The sequence below is a fragment of the Schistocerca americana genome, chromosome 4, assembly GCF_021461395.2.
Source record: "Schistocerca americana isolate TAMUIC-IGC-003095 chromosome 4, iqSchAmer2.1, whole genome shotgun sequence".
Lineage (NCBI taxonomy): Eukaryota > Metazoa > Arthropoda > Insecta > Orthoptera > Acrididae > Schistocerca > Schistocerca americana.
In genome coordinates this window covers 400,346,775-400,370,096 of record NC_060122.1, presented here as the reverse complement: position 1 = coordinate 400,370,096, position 23,322 = coordinate 400,346,775, and the positions used below count along the sequence as shown (strand labels likewise).

Below are 23,322 nucleotides of genomic sequence, written 5' to 3'. Positions count from 1 at the left end.
TATGCTTGATAATGACTTCACAGTCGACCCTAGCTAATAGAAACAAATAAGCGATAAATTTTGTGCCCTCCAACTGACAAAGTTTTCTTTTGCGTGTCTATTATCCGACAAACAACACTACTAAAGATGGTAACTAGTTAGGTTGCCGAAATATCACAAAATATATACACTCCTGGAAATGGAAAAAAGAACACATTGACACCGGTGTGTCAGACCCACCATACTTGCTCCGGACACTGCGAGAGGGCTGTACAAGCAATGATCACACGCACGGCACAGCGGACACACCAGGAACCGCGGTGTTGGCCGTTGAATGGCGCTAGCTGCGCAGCATTTGTGCACCGCTGCCGTCAGTGTCAGCCAGTTTGCCGTGGCATACGGAACTCCATCGCAGTCTTTAACACTGGTAGCATGCCGCGACAGCGTGGACGTGAACCGTATGTGCAGTTGACGGACTCTGAGCGAGGGCGTATAGTGGGCATGCGGGAGGCCGGGTGGACGTACCGCCGAATTGCTCAACACGTGGGGCGTGAGGTCTCCACAGTACATCGATGTTGTCGCCAGTGGTCGGCGGAAGGTGCACGTGCCCGTCGACCTGGGACCAGGCCGCAGCGACGCACGGATGCACGCCAAGACCGTAGGATCCTACGCAGTGCCGTAGGGGACCGCACCGCCACTTCCCAGCAAATTAGGGACACTGTTGCTCCTGGGGTATCGGCGAGGACCATTCGCAACCGTCTCCATGAAGCTGGGCTACGGTCCCGCACACCGTTAGGCCGTCTTCCGCTCACGCCCCAACATCGTGCAGCCCGCCTCCAGTGGTGTCGCGACAGGCGTGAATGGAGGGACGAATGGAGACGTGTCGTCTTCCGCGATGAGAGTCGCTTCTGCCTTGGTGCCAATGATGGTCGTAGGCGTGTTTGGCGCCGTGCAGGTGAGCGCCACAATCAGGACTGCATACGACCGAGGCACACAGGGCCAACACCCGGCATCATGGTGTGGGGAGCGATCTCCTACACTGGCCGTACACCACTGGTGATCGTCGAGGGGACACTGAATAGTGCACGGTACATCCAAACCGTCATCGAACCCATCGTTCTACCATTCCTAGACCGGCAAGGGAACTTGCTGTTCCAACAGGACAATGCACGTCCGCATGTAGCCCGTGCCACCCAACGTGCTCTAGAAGGTGTAAGTCAACTACCCTGGCCAGCAAGATCTCCGGATCTGTCCCCCATTGAACATGTTTGGGACTGGATGAAGCGTCGTCTCACGCGGTCTGCACGTCCAGCACGAACGCTGGTCCAACTGAGGCGCCAGGTGGAAATGGCATGGCAAGCCGTTCCACAGGACTACATCCAGCATCTCTACGATCGTCTCCATGGGAGAATAGCAGCCTGCATTGCTGCGAAAGGTGGATATACACTGTACTAGTGCCGACATTGTGCATACTCTGTTGCCTGTGTCTATGTGCCTGTGGTTCTGTCAGTGTGATCATGTGATGTATCTGACCCCAGGAATGTGTCAATAAAGTTTCCCCTTCCTGGGACAATGAATTCACGGTGTTCTTATTTCAATTTCCAGGAGTGTATTTTTTAAAATATTTCACACCAGTTATACACTAAAGAATGGAAATAACTAGGCGAAATTCAGCCTCTTGTTAAAACAGATGTTTCTCTTTACGGAAAATTCCATGTTGCAGCAAAGTAGGACATATGATCGCGTGTCCGAGGTCGGCGTTCCTCTGCACTGCATACCCGCACGTGTTGCGGTTCGCGGTAGTAGTGCGTGTTTGTTCTCTCTTGTCGAAGAGCTGGGATAACCACGGCAATTTGCCATTAGCCAACACTTACCACCCGGGAATGGATTGTCAGAAATTACCCGAGTTTTGCGGAATGAGTTATCTGTAACCACAAGGTAGTAGTTCAGAACAAATGCCAGCCGCTATTAGGCGTATCGTCCGTAACGATGTAGTGTGACAAGTTGCTGTCTTCCGCTGCCATTTTATGACCTTCCGCTGCAAGCTATGTGCTCAACAGAGTCACAGTATAATGGTCATCTCCTAAATTTGCCATCGGAAGTTGGTAGCTTAAGAATTACATCATGAGTATCTAGCTTGCGTGGTGTGTGTCTCTTAGGCCTCTTCCACATGTTACTGATGGCACTCGTAGATGAAACTGTCATATTAAAGCTAACTGCAAAAAGAAATTACTTAATATTTTTCACGGCAAGGCAGCTACAATGCAATAAACTGATCACACACTGTGTTGAAAGTGCAAAGTAAGTGGACAATTTACCCTCGAAGAAACAGTACACCACCATGTACAATAACAGATTGGGAGTAAACTTAGTCCACGAAGAGCGTAGGTCCAAACTGTAGCGGATCAGTTCTCGCTCCAAATAAACCAGAGATTCGGCGAGTCCTGCTGCGTGTAAGGTTTCGAAACTAAAACTTCGGCTTCAAGAAGTTTATTGGCTGCTAGCTATTCACCCGTAGCTTCACTGGCGTACACGTGTAACAACGTATACAGAATGTTCCGAAACTATTCGTTCAAATTAATACAGGAGGTAGAGAACATCAAACCAAATATATTTAAATGTGGTTCGTATGGTCCCTAAATGCAATTTCTGATGCTAGGGACGATTTACACAGATACAGCAGCGGTATTCACAGGAACTGCTCGAACGCGCGCCCATTGTCCTGAGTGCTCGGCCGGCCGGGGTGACCGAGCGGTTCTAGGCGCTACAGTCTGGAACCGCGCGACTGCTACTGTCGCAGGTTCGAATCCTGCCTCGGGCATGGATGTGTGTGACGTCCTTAGTTAGGTTTAAGTAGTTCTAAGTTCTAGGGGACTGATGACCTTAGCAGTTAAGTCCCATAGTGCTCAGAGCCATTTGAACCATTTTTGTGTGCTCGCAGTACAACGTCGAACCATTGATTGTTGTGCCCGTTCGAAGATCCCAGGAATGTCCGCAATGGTAACAGCAGCGACGGCTATTCCAGCGACTAAGACTTCTATTTCCAAAGCGGTTTCATACACCAGATGCTTTACATGCCCCCAGAGGAAGAAATCCAGACAGGTTAGTTCAGATGACCTGGGTGGTCAAGTTTACAGGGCCACCTCGATCAATCCAAATCCATCGATGAGATAAGGTGGCTCTCAGATGTTCAATGCTGCAAATGGGTTGGTGTCCCATTGCGCTGGAAGTACGTCCTTTGTGTAGCACTCAGGGGTAAATCCAACAAGTACAGCCAGTCATCCGTTCACACAGCCGTTTTGAATATCAGCACGCATTCACAGTCAGCGACACGCACACAACAGCTTAGGTCAGCACCACTAACAAAATGTTCCCCAACATTGCAAGTTGACTTCAGAGATCGTATGTTTCTTATCTAAACGTATTTGTTTTTATTTTCTGTACCTCCTGTACTAATTTGAACCAAAAGTCTCGGGATACCCTGCATCCTACACATGTACAGTCTGTCCCAGGAGAAATTATAAATACCATGTATTCAGGGATACGACAGGAATGATCATTCGAAGCAAAAAATGTCTAATAAATATGGGCTCTAAAATGCGTACGTTAAGAGCTATGAGCACTTCTTCATCTTCGATACTATGAAACACAACTCTTCTGCTGCAAGCTTTCTACTTTTCACATTTCTAGAGGTGGCAGTACGGACCAAAACAAGAAAAATAAAGTCCAGTTATCATCGGCTCTAAAGTACACACCTTAAGAGCGCTGAGCACTTGTTCATCTCCGCTACTGCGAATCACATCTCTTCTTCTGAATAAATGCCCATATCTCTTAAGGTATGTATTTTGTAGCCAATGTTTATTAGACTTTTTGCTTAGAATGATCGTTCCTGTCATATCCCTAAATATTGACATTTGCTCCCTGGATACCCTGTGCGTCTGATTCTTTGCTGTTTTACACCAAACGACTCCAGGAAATATGTTAGACAGACGGGATCTAACAGATGAGACATGGTTGTCGGAAGATGTATACGATTCTAATTAGGCAAGAGGCAGATGACTGGAGTCTTCATAATCAAATGGTCATGTAGGGTAGATTACGGTTGATGGGATGGATAAATTTCAGGGAAGGCAACTAAAATTACACTGGAAAAGGAGATGAAGAAAAGGTGGGATGTCTTTGTACGCGGGCGGCAGCAGGCCAGTGTTTGTAACGATTAGGGGAGGTATGAGGCCGGTAGAGTGTTCTGCGTGTCTGAAATGGTATGGGAACTTCACGGACTGATACAGGATGTGGACGGAAACTATCGAATACGGAATGCGAAACAAATTGCACGTCGTTTAAGAAGGTTCCAGCAACTTTTCCAGCGGTGAAGGTTAGATGGGGGAAAGTCTTGTACGTGTATGTGTGTAGAAAATGGTCGTGGGATTCTATCATTCAGCAGTTATATCTGCTTTGCGACTTCTTTTTGATTAGTAGTAGGCGATGATTTTAAGCCATTTTCTCTTCGAGTGTTAGTCCTACGTTTATTGTGGTGTTTTAGTGCCGTTGTGGGCACTTAGACCACGGAGGTCGATAGCTCGTGTGGTATGAGCTGCAATTATTGTCTGGATTTTTACAGTGTTGACGGTATAAATGGATCGCTTGGATGAATTGAGGATGGCACTGACGGCGAGGAAAATGGTGTCTTTAGCATATTGGAGTAAATACACAGAAGGTAGGAGAGGGGGGGGGGGGGAGGGGAGTTCGGGACATCATCTTGTATAGGAGAAAAGCGAGTGACAGTCTGAAGAAGTGTTGGAACACGCCTGCAGTCCAGTAGAAAATACAGTTTTTTTTTCTTTTTTGTTATATAGAACGGGCGTTTAGTTTGAAATTATGCGTTCAGTTTGTGTCGTTTGGAGCTCATACCGGTTTTAAGTCTGAAGGTTATACTCGGTAGTAGGCGTTTTCAGTGTCTTACGATTGAAAGAGGGAACGTCAGCGCTTGTTATATTGTTGATATAAGAGCTGGAGTTGGTGCAGGATCATCTGCAGACATTTTGTAAGGATGTGCGCAGTATTTGTTTTCCCTGTGGGGAGTATTTTCTAGCAAGACACTGACTGCTATTATTGGCCATCAGTTGCTGAAGGAAAGTGAACAAAGCTTACTAATCCAGGGTTATCGACAAACAATCCACTATCTTAAATTAACGGAAAAAAAATCTTTTGAGTTATGAAGCGTACTTTTACTCACCTTTCAGTAGGTGCCGTTGGAAGTACAAGTCGAATAGCAAAGATCCAGTTTCCTCACTGCAGGTTCAGTCTGGATTGTAGCTTCGACAACTGTGGATCCTGCAACAAAGGACGCAATTTGTCGTGTTATACACAGAACGAAATCAACAGTAGCAGTGGTACAGCCCCTTTCCCCTCCCCAAAAAGAAAGTCTCTCGGTTAAGTCTTCGGAACCATATCTGAAATAGTTCAAAATAATCTGGAAGGGTAGCAAATTCGGCCGGCAAAGCACTTCTTCCGAGGCTGTATTAAGAGGACGGGAAACAGGAAAGCATTGCCAATATCATCCTATTAAGACATGAAACACATCTGCCATTAAATCTGTAACTGAGGAGATTCTGCACAAGACATGTGCTGAAACTTAATACCGTTTTCAAGTCTGAAGAGCAACTATCGGTGCGCATACTTTGCGCACAGAAGTGGATACAAAACTTTGTTCCATGATGAGTATCAAACAAAAAATCGTGTTCGTATGTTTTTATTATTTTGAATAATACGATTTTGTAATTGCTACATTGTTTTTAATGACCCTACACCTCAACACTATGAACTGTTGTCGAACTAAGCACATGTACGATTACCTCGGTTGTCGTTTTTGCCCAATAGAACTTTCCCCACGCTCCCTTCAGGTCCCTCCCTCGAAGAGAATGGCTCTCTGTAAGCTAAGAACGCATAGGATCACCATATCATCTATTTAGGATTAATGTTCTTTTACTAACGTCCCAAGCAGAGTAAATAGTTTCAGGCTCATGTGGCCCTCCACCACTGACGTAAATAATGGAAGTGAAGTTATGTGTGTGTGTGTGTGTGTGTGTGTGTGTGTGGGTGGGTGGGTAGGTGCGCGCCAGTCCGTTTTACAGAACCAGTGCTGTAAGATCGAAGGTCGTGGAGGAGTAACAGAATGACAGAAAGGAGCTATTGTGTTCGGTGTATCCATAAGCACACCTGAATTACGTTGTCCAATTGGTTCGCGCATCAACGTGGGCTTTCCAACATCTGAACAAGGTAAGGTGTCGTTTAACCCGCAGTACGTTGAAGGTTTCGTTCACGCCGTAGTTGGTTCTGTGATGTTTTCGGAATGTTTCTCGCCGGCTACTGTGCCCGAGCAGTTCTAGGCGCTTCAGTCCGGAACCGCGCTGCTGCTACGGTATCAGGTTCGAATCCTGCCACGGGCATGGATGTGTGTGATGTCCTTAGGTTACTTAGGTTTAACTGATGACCTCAGATGTTAAGTCCCATAGTGCTTAGAGCCATTTGAACCATTTGAATGTTTCTCGTACCGCAGCTTGTGCCCATTCCTTCATGTAATCGCTAACGTGAACCACGATGTTTATTTCAGCATTGGCGGAAATTAATTTTGCCATTTCTTCTACTTCTTCGTGATGAACATGCTATAGACACTCCCAAAATAAAAATAGTTTTGTTGACTGTAGGCATGCTTTTTGGTTTCACAAACACTGAGGTATCTTGTTGCGCTTTGATTAACCAGCTAAATCGTCAGACGTCGACCCCATAGAAAATACGCATATACAAACAAGCAAATGCTTACAGTTTCAGAAAAACTGGATGATTTATTGAATAGAAAGAGCTTCACAAACTGAGAAAGTCAGTAACGTATTACTCCACCTCTGGCCTTATGCAAGCAGTTATTCTGCTTGGCATTAATTGATAGAGCTATTGGATGTTCTCCTGAGGGATATCTCGCCAAATTCTGTCCAGGTGTCACGTTTGATCATCCAAATCCAGAGCTTGTTGGAGGGGCCTTCCCATAATGCTCCATGGTGTAGAATATCGTCGACGTACCACTGTGCTGTGGATGGCAACCAGAGGGTTTCTGCTATGAAAACAAATGGGACCCAAAGACCATCACTCTTGGTTGTCCTGCCTTATGGCTGGTGACAGTGACGTTGGCATCCCATCGCCATCTGGGGCTTCTCCGAGTGGAGAGCGGTGGGACACCATGCTGACTACCGGCTCAACAACCAGGAGTGATGGTGTGGGCTGCCGTTTTTTTTTCATAGCAGGACCCCTTTGGTTTTCATTCAGGGGACCCTTACAGCCCATCGGTACGCCAACGATATTCTACGCCCTGTTTTATTGCCCTTCAAGGCAAGCCATTCTGGGCTTACATTTCAGTAAGATAATGCCTGCTCACCCACGGCTAGAGTTTCTGCTACTTGTCTTCCTGCTTTCAAAACCCTGTTTTGGACAACAAAGCCGCCGGGTCTCCCCAACTGAGAAATTTTGGATCATTATGGTAGGGTACTCCAACCAGGTCATTATTTTGACGATCTAATACATTAATTGGACAGATTTGGCACGATTTCCCTCAGGAGGACATCCAACAACTCTCTCAATTAATGCCAACCGGAATATCTGCTTGCATAAGGGCCAGAGGTGGACCAACGTGCAATTGACTTGTACAATTTGTGAAGCACTTCTCCTTGAATAAATCATCCATTTTTTTCTGAAAATGCAATTATTTATTTGTGTCTATTTGTACATTATATCGCCCTGTTTTCTTATATTCAAAGTATTACCATATTTTTTGTCGCTAGGCCCGTCTCAATTATAAAGAACCCGCAGAGCAACAGTAGACTTTTCCCTTTAACTGGCAATGCCCTGACCTCGAGCTCACGGATACCGACGGGTTCAAATATTTGTGACATCCGACAAGCATCATATTACGTTACTTGTAGCCGGTTTTTAACGTGGTTATTACAAGGCCGTGGTTAGAAATTCCTGTCAAGTTCCTGTCGTTTGCTATTGCGTTTAAGCATTTTGCATGTCAAACGCCACCGGCCGTGGTGGGAAGACGACAAAGACCGAACTGGAGAAATCCTGCCAGTGACAGTAGCAAAAACGTCTGTGGAACTGGTTTCACTTTCCAGACGGGAGTGTTCTGAGAAGCCTGCACAACACAACACAAATCTCAGGTGTACGGCTGTGTCAGTAAGCGAAATTACTATGGAAACGGAAAATGTATCGAACGGTGAGATATTACTATCTCAGGATGGATCAAGTTCAATCTCCATACAGATATATTAGTAATCAGAAGCTTATAGACTCTTCTGGCTGAGAGTACCTTACGTAGTTCATAGGCAAAGTAAGTTCCACTATCTTCTTCACAGAGATCGCGCCTAACCGCATCTCTATACTTCCGAAGATACGTAAAATTATTACGAGTATTTAGACAGGTTCACTTCGCTTTAGCGGTGGAATTGTGGTCACTGAATAAAATAAACGCTTCAGAAAAATTATCTTTTAGCGTAATTATGTGAGTTAAAACCATAGGGTAAATATCTCTGGAGTGAGCATTGTGTTGTCAACATTAAACCAGGACTGTCACTTGTTTTCGGGACTTCGCTCTGCGTGTGTGCTTTCTACAGCGTTTGAAGTTTATAATATCAAGAGTTTTTGTCGTGTTTCACCGTTTGTTGATAGTGTAATAGCGATGGTGAATTACTGTTGTTGCTACGGATGCGAAGAAAAATATGTGAATGGAGGGATAGTAATTTTTCGTGGGTACATACGATGTAGCTCCAATTATAGTTATCATATTAGTAAGAGACACTGTATATGTTCAAAAATTTCGAGACGCATTATAATTAAGGCTTGATTCTGTAGACCTATTTTTCCACGATTTTATGACTATATAATTTTATGACTGTATAATAGATATTACGGCTCGTACAAAAGCTTACAAACAATCGCTTCCTCTCGTAAATTTGCTAGTGGAACAGGAAAGGGAATGGTTAGTTGTTTCAGCAAATACTATCCTCCATGCATTTATCAGTGACTTGTCGATTATGGATATAGATTACTCAATCTACTCTTTATTTAATAAACTGGGAGCAAGTACGTAAACTGCGTTAAATAAATACTGAAAAGTGTCACAGGTAAGAAAAATTGTGCTTTAGGTCGCAAAAACGAGAAAATAAATACGCAGAAATAGCAGAGAAAAGGACGAATTAGCAGGGATATAATGTGTGGCAAATTCGGTGTTTTTCGGACACTTGCAAAAGTACTGGCGTACTGTCAAGTCGCTTTGCAAGACTATCGCTGCAAAAATGTGCGTCAGGCTCTGTAATACTATAAAGTGCCGTATCATACCGAAAACTTCCAAAAATCAAGCACATCTGAACTGTGACACCTATCGCAAAGAAGCAGGGTGTAATATCACTTGCCCTTAAAAGTTACGTAGCTGGTTTATTCCCAGTATCAAATGGGTACTGTTAAAATGTCTGCGCAACATTTATAAATAATCCACGACACTTACGAAAAGAATCCGTCTGTACTAGGGATGTAGTGACATTCTAAATATACAGGGCGCTATAAGGACAAACACACGAAGTCCCGAGATCACGTGACCAGGCGGGCAATGTATGTTGACAACACAAAATCTGTTCTGCGCATGTGAATGCTCACTCCAGAGATATTTACTCTATGGTAATAAAACTCGATAAGTCAGAGATTAAACATCACTCTCTTTCGGCGTCATAACGCATATAAATTTACATTCAGTAAAAATCACCGCTCTATCTGACCTTCACACATATCTCAGTATAAATAAACTGTTGTCACCAATTTCCAAAATAATCAGTTCTTTAACACTTTTCTTTTTAGAAGACGTGAAACGTTTTACTTAGTAAAACCACACACAGATGACTGCTACATAATTATTTCAGTGTACATTTTCCCTTCAAGTGTGGCTCTTTCATAACAGCTAACATCTAACTCTGACATAGAACTGAAGTTGCAACATTACATTTTCGTTTATGAAACATGTCGTTGTTAAAAACATAGGCCACAGCGTCTAAGGGAAGCTTCCGCCATCTTCCTGCGCACGGCCGTCAGCTCTGTGGCGTCTGAGTCCGGCGATTCCGGCCTAGGTGGAAGATTCCTTTCGTCGCTGCTTGGCTGCTGGGCCGTTCATGAAGTGTAAGTAACAACAGACACGTAATTTGCAGGTTTCGAAACGGAAATTAGTATAATTTGTAACACCATTGTCTGTGTTACACTATACTTAACATGAATAATGGTTGGTTCAAATGGCTCTGAGCACTATGGGACTTAACATCTGTGGTCATCAGTCCCCTAGAACTTAGAACTACCTAAACCTAACTAACCTAAGGACATCACACACATCCATGCCCGAGGCAGGATTCGAACCTGCGACCGTAGCAGTCGCGCGGTTCCGGACTGAGCGCCTAGGACCGCTAGACCACGAATAATTTCAGGCCGTTAATTGTCATATATCGTTGCTGCGATAATTGATGCTGTATCATCACAAAGGCTCAACAAGATTCTTTTTCTAGGACATCAAATAGCATCTGTTCCAGCGCCGTAGGCCTGGGCTTACACACATATTCTACTTGCAAAGACAGACTATCGCGGCAGAAAAGGAAGGAGATTGATGATATAGTAGCGTATTACTATGCTATGATAAATTCAGTCGAACTCATAAAAAAAAAGGCTCAAATGGTTCTGAGCACTATGCGACTTAACTTCTGAGGTCATCAGTCGCCCAGAACTTAGAACTAATTAAACCTAACTAACCTAAGGACATCACACACATCCATGCCCGAGGCAGGATTCGAACCTGCGACCGTAGCGGTCGCACGGTTCCAGACTGAAGCGCCTAGAACAGCTCGGCCACACCGGCCGGACATTTTTTTAAATCAATTTTCCTTCTATTGCAATGTTGACTGTAATACTTGGTGGTTTCGTTTTCGTTGCTAATATATTCAAATAGATCGTTCCCAATATATAATTCTACGATATCCAAGACTCTCTGTGTATCTTTGGGAAATATGTTTGGACCCGGAGATCCTTCAAATTTATTATTGGTCCTCAGTAAATCATAGTCTGTCTTCTTCGCCTGATTCATCCAAATCAGTTGGCCACCGTAGCGTTCGCCGAATTCTTCGTGGACGTATTTCACTATCTTACGTCGATTCTGCTTCACTTTTTTTTTTTTTTTGCATCCACTTTCTTTTTCCCAATCGGCCAAGGCGTCTGGAACGTCAGACAAGACGTCCGCACATTCATCGTAAATAATCGTATCGTCTCTTTCGTCTGCCATGATGAAAGTGCACAAGTACTTATAAAAACAAAGAACTTGTTGACGTGTGTAACTTATTGTTATCTAACAGAATGAAAAAGATACTAAAGTGCTGTCACCGGCCATTGCACGATACTATGCTCACGACACCACTATGGCCACTAAGCGATACTATGCAAACACCACTGTTGTGTCGCCGGCCGTTGACCGCTATTTCGCGCACGACACCTCTGTGGTGTCGCCGGACGGCAAAGTGTTAAAAAATGGTTCAAATGGCTCTGAGCATTATGGGACTTAATATCTGAGGTCATCAATCCCCTAGACTGGGAAAGAACGGCTCGGCGGCAACGGCTGGATGGCAAAGTGTTAATACCCGTGAACTTCTAGTCGGCCTAGAATAATGAAATTGGGCAAGAAGCAAGATTTCAAAGTTCAACTAAAGGGAAAATTCCTATAACTGTTATTTGTAATTATATCACACAAAGGAAAAATTTTTATCGTTTGTTATCTGATTGTCTATCAGCGTATTAAAACGAGTACACGTTTACGATTAAAGTTGAAATTTTTGTCACATCTTTAGGTCTGAGGTCCGTTGGTGTTCTAAGTCCATGAAATCGAAACATCTGACCATTTATGTCACATATATTGATACTCGCAAACTCTCTCATTAGGACCTATAGGGTGCTGCCCATTTACCCAGAACTATGAAGTTCGGCAAGAAGCAAGGTTTCACAGTATAAGTAAAGAGAAAAAAATCAGAAAATTGTTAATCGATAGTTATATCACTCGAAAAAAGTTCCTTCAGTCATTTGTTATCCTGCTTCAAAATTGAAAGCAAAACGTTCTCTAAAGTCTTTTAAATCCCAGGACCGATATCTTGCCGGTCGATGTTGTTGTTGTTGTGGTCTTCAGTCCTGAGACTGGTTTGATGCAGCTCTCCATGCTACTCTATCCTGTGCAAGCTTCTTCATCTCCCAGTACTTACTGCAACCTACATCTTTCTGAATCTGTTTAGTGTATTCATCTCTCGGTCTCCCTCTACGATTTTTGCCCTCCACGCTGCCCTCCAATACTAAGTTGGTGATCCCTTGATGCCTCAGAACATATCCTACCAAACGATCCCTTCTTCTAGTCAAGTTGTGCCACAAACTTCTCTTCTCCCCAATCCTATTCAATACCTCCTCATTAGTTACGTGATCTACCCACCCTATCTTCAGCATTCTTCTGCAGCACCACATTTCGAAAGCTTCTATTCTCTTCTTGTCCAAACTAGTTATCGTCCATGTTTCACTTCCATACATGGCTACACTCCATACAAATACTTTCAGAAACGACTTCCTGACACTTAAATCTATACTCGATGTTAACAAATTTCTCTTCTTCAGAAACACTTTCCTTGCGATTGCCAGTCTACATTTTATATTCTCTCTACTTCGACCATCATCAGTTATTTTACTCCCTAAATAGCGAAACTCCTTTACTACTTTAAGTGTCTCATTTCCTAATCTAATTCCCTCAGCATCACCCGATTTAATTTGACTACATTCCATTATCCTCGTTTTGCTTTTGTTGATGTTCATCTTGTATCCTCCTTTCAAGACACTGTCCATTCCGTTCAACTGCTCTTCCAAGTCCTTTGCTGTCTCTGACAGAATTACAATGTCATCGGCGAACCTCAAAGTTTTTACTTCTTCTCCATGAATTTTAATACCTACTCCGAATTTTTCTTTTGTTTCCTTTACTGCTTGCTCAATATACAGATTGAATAACATCGGGGAGAGGCTACAACCCTGTCTCACTCCTTTCCCAACCACTGCTTCCCTTTCATGCCCCTCGACTCTTATAACTGCCATCTGATTTCTGTACAAATTGTAAATAGCCTTTCGATCCCTGTATTTTATACCTGCCACCTTTAGAATTTGAAAGAGAGTATTCCAGTTATCATAGTCAAAAGCTTTTCTCTAAATCTACAAATGCTAGAAACGTACGTTTGCCTTTTCTTAATCTTTCTTCTAAGATAAGTCGTAAGGTTAGTATTGCCTCACGTGTTCCAACATTTCTACGAAATCCAAACTGATCTTCCCCGAGGTCCGCTTCTACCAGCTTTTCCATTCGTCTGTAAAGAATTCGCGTTAGTATTTTGCAGCTGTGACTTATTAAACTGATAGTTCGGTAATTTTCACATCTGTCAACACCTGCTTTCTTTGGGATTGGAATTATTATATTCTTCTTGAAGTCTGAGGGTATTTCGCCTGTCTCATACATCTTGCTCACCAGATGGTAGAGTTCTGTCATGACTAGCTCTCCCAAGGCCATCAGTAGTTCTAATGGAATGTTGTCTACTCTCGGGGCCTTGTTTCGACTAAGGTCTTTCAGTGCTCTGTCAAACTCTTCACGCAGTATCTTATCTCCCATTTCGTCTTCATCTACATCCTCTTCCATTTCCATAATATTGTCCTCAAGTACATCACCCTTGTATAAATCCTCTATATACTCCTTCCACCTTTCTGCCTTCCCTTCTTTGCTTAGAACTGGGTTGCCATCTGAGCTCTTGATATTCATAAAAGTGGTTCTCTTCTCTCCAAAGGTCTCTTTAATTTTCCTGTTGGCAGTATCTATCTTACCCCTAGTGAGACAAGCCTCTACATCCTTACATTTGTCCTCTAGCCATCCCTGCTTAGCCATTTTGCACTTCCTGTCGATATCATTTTTGAGACGTTTTTATTCCTTTTTGCCTACTTCATTTACTGCATTTTTATATTTTCTCCTTTCATCAATTAAATTCAATATTTCTTCTGTTACCCAAGGATTTCTATTAGCCCTCGTCTTTTTACCTACTTGATCGTCTGCTGCCTTCACTACTTCATCCCTCAGAGCTACCCATTCTTCTTCTACTGTATTTCTTTTCCCCATTCCTGTCAATTGTTCCCTTATGCTCACCCTGAAACTCTCTACAACCTCTAGTTCTTTCAGTTTATCCAGGTCCCATCTCCTTAAATTCCCACCTTTTTGCAGTTTCTTCAGTTTCAATCTGCAGTTCATAACCAATAGATTGTGGTCAGAATCCACATCTGCCCCTGGAAATTTCTTACAATTTTAAACCTGGTTCCTAAATCTCTGTCTTACCATTACATAATATATCTGATACCTTTTAGTATCTCCAGGATTCTTCCAGGTATACAACCTTCTTTTAAGATTCTTGAACCAAGTGTTAGCTATGATTAAGTTATACTCTGTGCAAAATTCTACAAGGCGGCTTCCTCTTTCATTTCTTCCCCCCATTCCATATTCACCTACTATGTTTCCTTCTCTCCCTTTTCCTACTGACGAATTCCAGTCACCCATGACTATTAAATTTTCGTCTCCCTTCACTACCTGAATAATTTCTTTTATCTCGTCATACATTTCATCTATTTCTTCATCATCTGCAGAGATAGTTGGCATATAAACTTGTACTACTGTAGTAGGCATGGGCTTTGTGTCTATCTTGGCCACAATAATGCGTTCACTATGCTGTTTGTAGTAGCTAACCCGCACTCCTACTTTTTTATTCATTATTAAACTTACTCCTGCATTACCCCTATTTGATTTTGTATTTATAACCCTGTAATCATCTGACCAAAAGTCTTGTTCCTCCTTCCACCGAACTTCACTAATTCCCACTATATCTAACTTTAATTTATCCATTTCCCTTTTTAAATTTTCTAGCCTGCCTGCCCGATTAAGGGATCTGACATTCCACGCTCCGATCCGTAGAACGCCAGTTTTCTTTCTCCTGATAACGACGTCCTCTTGAGTAGTCCCCGCCCGGAGATCCGAATGGGGGACTATTTTACCTCCGGAATATTTTACCCAAGAGGACGCCATCATAATTTAATCATACAGTAAAGCTGCATGTCCTCGGGAAACTGGCAAGAATCGTCGAGATTCTCGATTCACGGAATGGATGAACTGTCTGTGTACATAATTCAGTTTGTACGGAACCCTCAGCGAGTTCCACTCGCACTTGATCAGTTTTTAAGTTGTTAACAGAATAACTTTTTATAAAGTTTTATGCTCCATCGGACAGGTGGTCGTTGGCGTGTGTTGCGTGAAACGTCTGAAAGCAAACATGGAGGGAATGTTATAGTTTGGGGAATGTTTTCGTGGTATTCCTTGGGTGACCTCGTCATTCTGGAAGGCACAATGGATCAACACAAGTATGTATCTATCCTTGGGGACCATATTGAAGCCCATACGCAGTTTGTTTTCCCTTACCAAGATAGCACCTACCAGCAGGATAATGCAAAGTGTCACACAGCCCGCAGTGTGCGTGTATGAGTACAAGGATGAGCCTACCGTATTTCCCCGGCCACCAAACTCTCCGTATTAGAACCCAATCGAGAATCTGTGGGACCATCTCGACCGGCTGTTCGCGCTATGGATCCTCAACCGAGAGACCTAGCGCAGCCTATGGCAGGAATATGGCTCCATATTCCTGTCGGTAAATTCCAGAACGTAATTCTGCACGTATCGCAGCGATCCACCCACACTGCAAAAGGTGTTTATTCTGGCTTTTGACAGGTGGTCATTAATGTCACTGGACGGTGAAGTATGTCTTCGCTTCAGACAAAATTAATTTCAACGCGACATGGAGCCATATTATCGTGTAAGAGGTAGCTCGCTCGCCGTTACTACGGCAATTAAGCACCGCGGGCGCGTGCGCGGGTCACCTTCAAAGCTGCGTGGGTCACGCGACGCCGCCTCTACACCGAAAGCCACCTTGGCCTTTGACAGGTGACAGTTCCGGAAAATACGTCACGCCACAGCAGCATCCGGCAGAACGGCACGTCTCCGCGCTAACTTGCTTGACTGGGTAATCCTAAACCGTAGCTCCCGCTGTTACGCATCGTTGCGCAACCCTCCGAGATGAATGAAAGGCGGAGCAATGCGCAGAGAGGGAGCAACAAGTGGGCAGCGAGAGATCAAACTCAAGGCGAATGTGCTCTGTTCTTTCGTGACATTATCACACTCTGCGGCAACAGATCTTAAGAGAAAATGTTATAAATATTTCTCTTGTATACCTACTACTTGTACACATAAGAAATGACACTGTTCTTGTAATTGAGAAATACGCGGGGTGTTATAAGTATGAAGTAAGTGCTGTCTCCGGCGTTATGGGGTAAACGGTATCGGGGGATGGAGGTTTCAATTGTCGCTGACGCTCTTGCCTGTACCTCGGACTCTCGTAGGAAACGTATCGGTTTTAGCCAAAGCCGTAGAACTGGTTTAGAAATAGCTCCAAAAAATCGTAGCGTCACGTAGCACACCAGACTTGTGTCAGAAGCTTCTCAGAGGACTGCTCACAAATATAACGGTGGTTCAAAGACTGTCCAATACCTTGTGTGTGTGTGGGGGGGGGGGGGGGGGGGGGCTTCCTTACCCAACTACCCATCACTTCCAAGTGACATATCTAGTGCAATATAACTCTAGCTATATATGCTTGTTAAAATTTTATTGTTGTGGGGTCCACAGCCTCAACGTGTTTTGAGAATGAAAACATGGTCCAGGTAGGCTGTATTATTTTTTTGTTATCTAACTGATTAGTCAATTTCAACGTTCAATCATTTTCAAGCACGTATCTTAAACCTCCAGATTCATTTTACATTATACGCTGAAGGGCCAAAGAAACTGATACACCTGTCTAATATCGTGTACGGCTCCCGCGAGCTCGCAGAAGTGCCGCAGCACGACGTGGCATGAACTCGACTAATGTCTGAATTTATACTAGAGGGAAATGACACGGTGAATCTTGCAGGGCTGTCCATAAATCCATACGAATACGATGCAGTGGAGATCTCTTCTGAACAGCACCTTGCAAAGCATCCCAGATATGCTCAATAATGTTCATGTGTGGGGAGTTTGGTGGCCAGCGGAAGTGTTTAAACTCAGGTGAGTGTTTCTGGAGCCACTCTATGGTAATTCTGGACGTATGGGGTGTCGCATTGTGCTGGTGGAATTGCCAAAGTCCGTTGGAATGCACAATAGACATGCACGGATGCAAGTGATCAGGCAGGATGCTTACGAACGTGTCACCTGCCAGAGTCGTATCTAGACGTATCGCGGACCCCATATGGCTCCTTGATGTTTTACCGGATTCCTCATATTCACGGTACCCTCGTGAAATGGTCGTAGGGCAAGATCCCCACTTCATCGCTACGTCGGAGATGCTGTGTCCCATCGCTCGTTCGCAGATTATAATACCACGTTAAAGCTCAATTAAATCTTGATAACTTGCCATTGTAGCAGCAGCAACCGATCTAACAACTGCACCAGACACTTTGTGTTTTACGTAGGCGTTGCCGACCGCAGCGCCGTATTCTGACTGTTTACGTATCTCTGATTTGAATACGCATGCCTGTACTAGTTTCTTTGGCGCTTCAGTGTAATATATCATTGGTACAGGTGTTGGCTAATAGACGTAACCATGTGCGATAGTATATTGTTTTTGTGCCATATACAGAGAAGTAAGATGTATTCCGCCCGGCCGGTTGGCCGTGCGGTCTAACGCACGGCTTTCCAGGCGGGAAGGAGCGCCTGGTCCCCGGCACGAATCCGCCCGGCGGATTGCTGTCGAGGTCCGGTGAGCCGGCCAGTCTGTGGATGGTTTTTAGGCGGTTTTCCATTTGCCTCGGCAAATGCGGGCTGGTTCGCCTTATTCCGCCTCAACTACACTATGTCGGCGCAACCAAGTTCTCCACGTACGCGTACACCACCATTACTCTACCACGCAGACATAGGGGTTACACTCGTCTGGTGTGAGACGTTCACAGGGTTCGGTGTCGGGCGGCGGAGGGGTGAAGTGGACTGCGGTAGTCGTCGTGGGGTTGCGTACCACTGTGGCTGCGGCGGGGACGGAGCCTCTCTGTCGTTTCTAGGTCCCCAGTTAACATAACATAACATAACGTAAGATGTATTCCTGTCCACATCTACCAGCGATACATTATAATATAAACTGAAGCTGATAGCTTAAGATACTGCCTGAAAATGAGCAAAGGTCGAAATGGGCCAATCTCATTGATAATAAAAAAATAATACAGCATACCTGGGCATGCTTTCATTCTCAAGACATATATGCATGCATTTCGGCCGAGCTTTGGTGCAAAGGTCTCTTCCTACACTACAAGAAATAGCTAAAAATTAGATACAGTAGAAGCCTTTTAACGAGACTCGCCTTCGGGAGGTGACCAGTTCAGATCCCTGTACCGTCGTCCTAATTTAAGTTTTCCGATATTTACTTCAATCGCAAGAGGCGAATTTCCGTACGGTTTCTTAATTTTGACAACTGCAGATCATTTCGCCCGTCCTTCACTGATGAGTCGAATATCAAAATTGCTCTTCTACGCAGGCTAAAGTGTGGACGCGATGGTGTTTGGTATCAATAAATCGTACTCTCCCTTTCTGAACTGATTTTAAATGGCGAAATACACCCTGATATCCAGTGCCAAATACACTCTAAGAAGAAAGAAACGACGCACCACAAAGGAACTGTCCGAATGGGAGGGAAACTGGTAGCTGTGATGTTCATGCACAGACAAATAAATGATTAAAATTTCAGAAAACTGGGTGATTTATTCCAAAGAAAGGGTCGCACAAACCGAGCGAGCATTTGTTCGGTTTGACACTGGCTGATAGCATTGTTGGATGTCGTCTGAGAGATGTGCCAAATTCTGTCCAATTGGTGCTTTAGATCGTAAAAATCCCCAACTGGTTGGAGTCCCCCGCCCATAATGCTCCAGACGTTCTCAGCTGGGGTGAAATCCGGCGACCTTGCTGGCCAAGGTAGGGTTTGGCAAGGGCCCAACTAAATGGGGGCGTAGAATATCATCGACATACTGCTGTGCTGGGGGTCCTGTTATAAAAAGGCAACCCAGACCATATCTCCTGGTTGTCGGGCCGTATGGCTGGCGGTAGTGTGGTTGGTATCCAACGCTGTCCATGGAGTCCCCAGACACGTCTTCGCTGGTAATCGGGAATCATTTCAAAGCGCGGCTCATCACTGAAGACAACTCTACTCCAGTCAATGACATTCCAGGCCGAAAACGTGTCTGGAGACACTCCTGACAACGGTGGGATCCCAACCTGACTATCACCAGCCATACAGCCGGACAACTAGGAGAGATGGTCTGGGGTGCCATTCCATTTCACAGCTGGACCACTTGTGGTTGTCATCCACAGCGCACTAAAAGTACAGCGGTACGTCGACGATATTCTGCGTCGTGTTTTGTTTTCCTTCACGGCAAGCCATCCTGCGCTTACATTTCAGCAAGATAAAGCCTGCCCAAAAAGGGCCAGAATTTTTACTGTACGTCTTCGTGCATGCCAAATTCTAACTTGGCCAACAAGGTCGCCGGATCCCTCCCCAATCGAGAATGTTTGGGGCATTATGGGCAGTGCCCTCCAACCATCTCGGGATTTCGACGATCTAACGTGTTATATGGACAGAATGCGGCACGATATCACTCAGGAGGACACCCCACAACTCTGTCAATCGTTGCCAAGCTGAATAATTGCTTGCATAAGGATCAGAGGTGGACCATCACTGAATTACTCTGAACTGTTCGGCTGGTCCCGGCGGAGGTTCGAGTCCTCCCTCGGACATGGGTGTGTGTGTTTGTCCTTAGAGTAATTTAGGTTAAGTAGTGTGTAAGCTTAGGGACTGATGATCTTAGCAGTTAAGTCCCATACGATTTCACACACATTTGAACACAATTACTCTGAAATTATAATCAACTGTTTGTCTGTACATGTACATCACATCTACCGATTTCCGTTCCATTCCGCTAAATCCTCGTGGTGCTTCATTTTTTGTTTTCCGTTTTTCCTTTTGTTGTTTTGGAGTGTAATTTAAGAGTTATTTGTTACTAATTCACATAACTGTTTTTTTAAACAATAATCTCTCAAGACCCCTACCACGTATACTAACACAACGTGATCTACCCCTAAATGAATAACTACACCAGACTAGTTCATCCGATTACGAAACAACGAAACACTCAGCACCAAAACTGCTCGTTTCAGTGACCTCGCTGGCTGGCTGCTGTTCTTGAAAGCTACGAAGCTATGTAGTGGCATAGAATGCCGAACAATGGGATCTGCTTGTCACGTAAGACTGCAACGCTGGCGTACGGCACGAAGGGAAGATAACAACGAGGAAAACAGCTAGCTAACTTGCAGACTTCTCATCGGCTCACAACGACTGCTTCGCATCATAAAGATCAAATACGACCCATTAGGGCGACATAAGTAAGAAGATCCTTAAGCTGCTATGAACAGTAATTGAATTTTAAAGGAAACTGCTACCAATAAAGGTAATGAAGTCCTATAGCTCTTGAAACAGTATTAATTGAGTCGTTTTCAATAAGAACTCGTGCGCTTGAAAATCGATAAAAAGTTGTTCAGTAACCGATAATAGCGACCTTTGTCCCTCTTTTTTTTAGCAAAAAATATCGTCAGTGAAGAAAACATTACCTTATATGGAAATCCCCCAATGAACCATGGACCATGCCGTTGGTGGGGAGGCTTGCGTGCCTCAGCGATACAGATGGCCGTACCGTAGGTGCAACCACAACGGAGGGGTATCTGTTGAGAGGCCAGACAAACATGTGGTTCCTGAAGAGGGGCAGCAGCCTTTTCGGTAGTTGCAGGGGCAACAGTCTGGATGATTGACTGATCTGGCCTTGTAACATTAACCAAAACGGCCTTGCTGTGCTGGTACTGCGAACGGCTGAAAGCAAGGGGAAACTACAGCCGTAATTTTTACCGAGGACATGCAGCTTTACTGTATGATTAAATGATGATGGCGTCCTCTTGGGTAAAATATTCCGGAGGTAAAATAGTCCCCCATTCGGATCTCCGGGCGGGGACTACTCAAGAGGACGTCGTTATCAGGAGAAAGAAAACTGGCGTTCTACGGATCGGAGCGTGGAATGTCAGATCCCTTAATCGGGCAGGTAGGTTAGAAAATTTAAAAAGGGAAATGGATAAATTAAAGTTAGATATAGTGGGAATTAGTGAAGTTCGGTGGAAGGAGGAACAAGACTTTTGGTCAGATGATTACAGGGTTATAAATACAAAATCAAATAGGGGTAATGCAGGAGTAGGTTTAATAATGAATAAAAAAGTAGGAGTGCGGGTTAGCTACTACAAACAGCATAGTGAACGCATTATTGTGGCCAAGATAGACACAAAGCCCATGCCTACTACAGTAGTACAAGTTTATATGCCAAATATCTCTGCAGATGATGAAGAAATAGATGAAATGTATGACGAGATAAAAGAAATTATTCAGGTAGTGAAGGGAGACGAAAATTTAATAGTCATTGGTGACTGGAATTCGTCAGCAGAAAAAGGGAGAGAAGGAAACATAGTAGGTGAATATGGGTTGGGGGGAAGAAATGAAAGAGGAAGCCGCCTTGTAGAATTTTGCACAGAGCATAACTTAATCATAGCTAACACTTGGTTCAAGAATCATAAAAGAAGGTTGTATACCTGGAAGAATCCTGGAGATACTAAAAGGTATCAGATATATTATGTAATGGTAAGACAGAGATTTAGGAACCAGGTTTTAAATTGTAAGAAATTTCCAGGGGAAGATGTGGATTCTGACCACAATCTATTGGTTATGAACTGCAGATTGAAACTGAAGAAACTGCAAAAAGGTGGGATCTAAGGAGATGGGACCTGGATAAACTGAAAGAACCAGAGGTTGTAGAGAGTTTCAGGGTGAGCATAAGGGAACAATTGACAGGAATGGGGGAAAGAAATACAGTAGAAGAAGAATGGGTAGCTCTGAGAGATGAAGTAGTGAAGGAAGCAGACGATCAAGTAGGTAAAAAGACGAGGGCTAATAGAAATCCTTGGGTAACAGAAGAAATATTGAATTTAATTGATGAAAGGAGAAAATATAAAAATGCAGTAAATGAAGCAGGCAAAAAGGAATACAAACATCTCAAAAATGAGTTCGACAGGAAGTGCAAAATGGCTAAGCAGGGATGGCTAGAGGACAAATGTAAGGATGTAGAGGCTTGTCTCACTAGGGGTAAGATAGATACTGCCTACAGGAAAATTAAAGAGACCTTTGGAGATAAGAGAACGACTTGTATGAATATCAAGAGCTCAGATGGCAACCCAGTTCTAAGCAAAGAAGGGAAGGCAGAAAGGTGGAAGGAGTATATAGAGGGTTTATACAAGGGCGATGTACTTGAGGACAATATTATGGAAATGGAAGAGGATGTAGATGAAGACGAAATGGGAGATAAGATACTGCGTGAAGAGTTTGACAGAGCACTGAAAGACCTGAGTCGAAACAAGTCCCCGGGAGTAGACAACATTCCATTAGAACTACTGATGGCCTTGGGAGAGCTAGTCATGACAAAACTCCACCATCTGGTGAGCAAGATGTATGAGACAGGCGAAATACCCTCAGACTTCAATAAGAGTATAATAATTCCAATCCCGAAGAAAGCAGGTGTTAACAGATGTGAAAATTACCGAACTATCAGTTTAATAAGTCACAGCTGCAAAATACTAACGCGAATTCTTTACAGACGAATGGCTAAGCTGGTAGAAGCGGACCTCGGGGAAGATCAGTTTGGATTTCGTAGAAATGTTGGAACACGTGAGGCAATACTAACCTTACGACTTATCTTAGAAGACAGATGAAGAAAAGGCAAACATACGTTTCTAGCATTTGTAGACTTAGAGAAAGCTTTTGACAATGTTAACTGGAATACTCTCTTTCAAATTCTGAAGGTGGCAGGTATAAAATACAGGGATCGAAAGGCTATTTACAATTTGTACAGAAATCAGATGGCAGTTATAAGAGTCGAGGGGCGTGAAAGGGAAGCAGTGGTTGGTAAAGGAGTGAGACAGGGTTGTAGCCTCTCCCCGATGTTATTCAATCTGTATATTGAGCAAGCAGTAAAGGAAACAAAAGAAAAATTCGGAGTAGGTATTAAAATCCA

General features: G+C 43.9%; 1 protein-coding gene across 1 annotated transcript in view; it reads right to left on the bottom strand.

Moving 5' to 3' along the window:
- Nucleotides 1-23,322, bottom strand: part of LOC124612616 (facilitated trehalose transporter Tret1-like) — a 492,469-nt gene that overhangs the window by 349,393 nt on the left and 119,754 nt on the right. The window contains exon 2 of the mRNA XM_047140910.1: nucleotides 5,216-5,313. The gene's annotated coding sequence lies outside the window, so the exon portion shown is untranslated. The remainder of the gene's footprint in view (nucleotides 1-5,215; nucleotides 5,314-23,322) is intronic.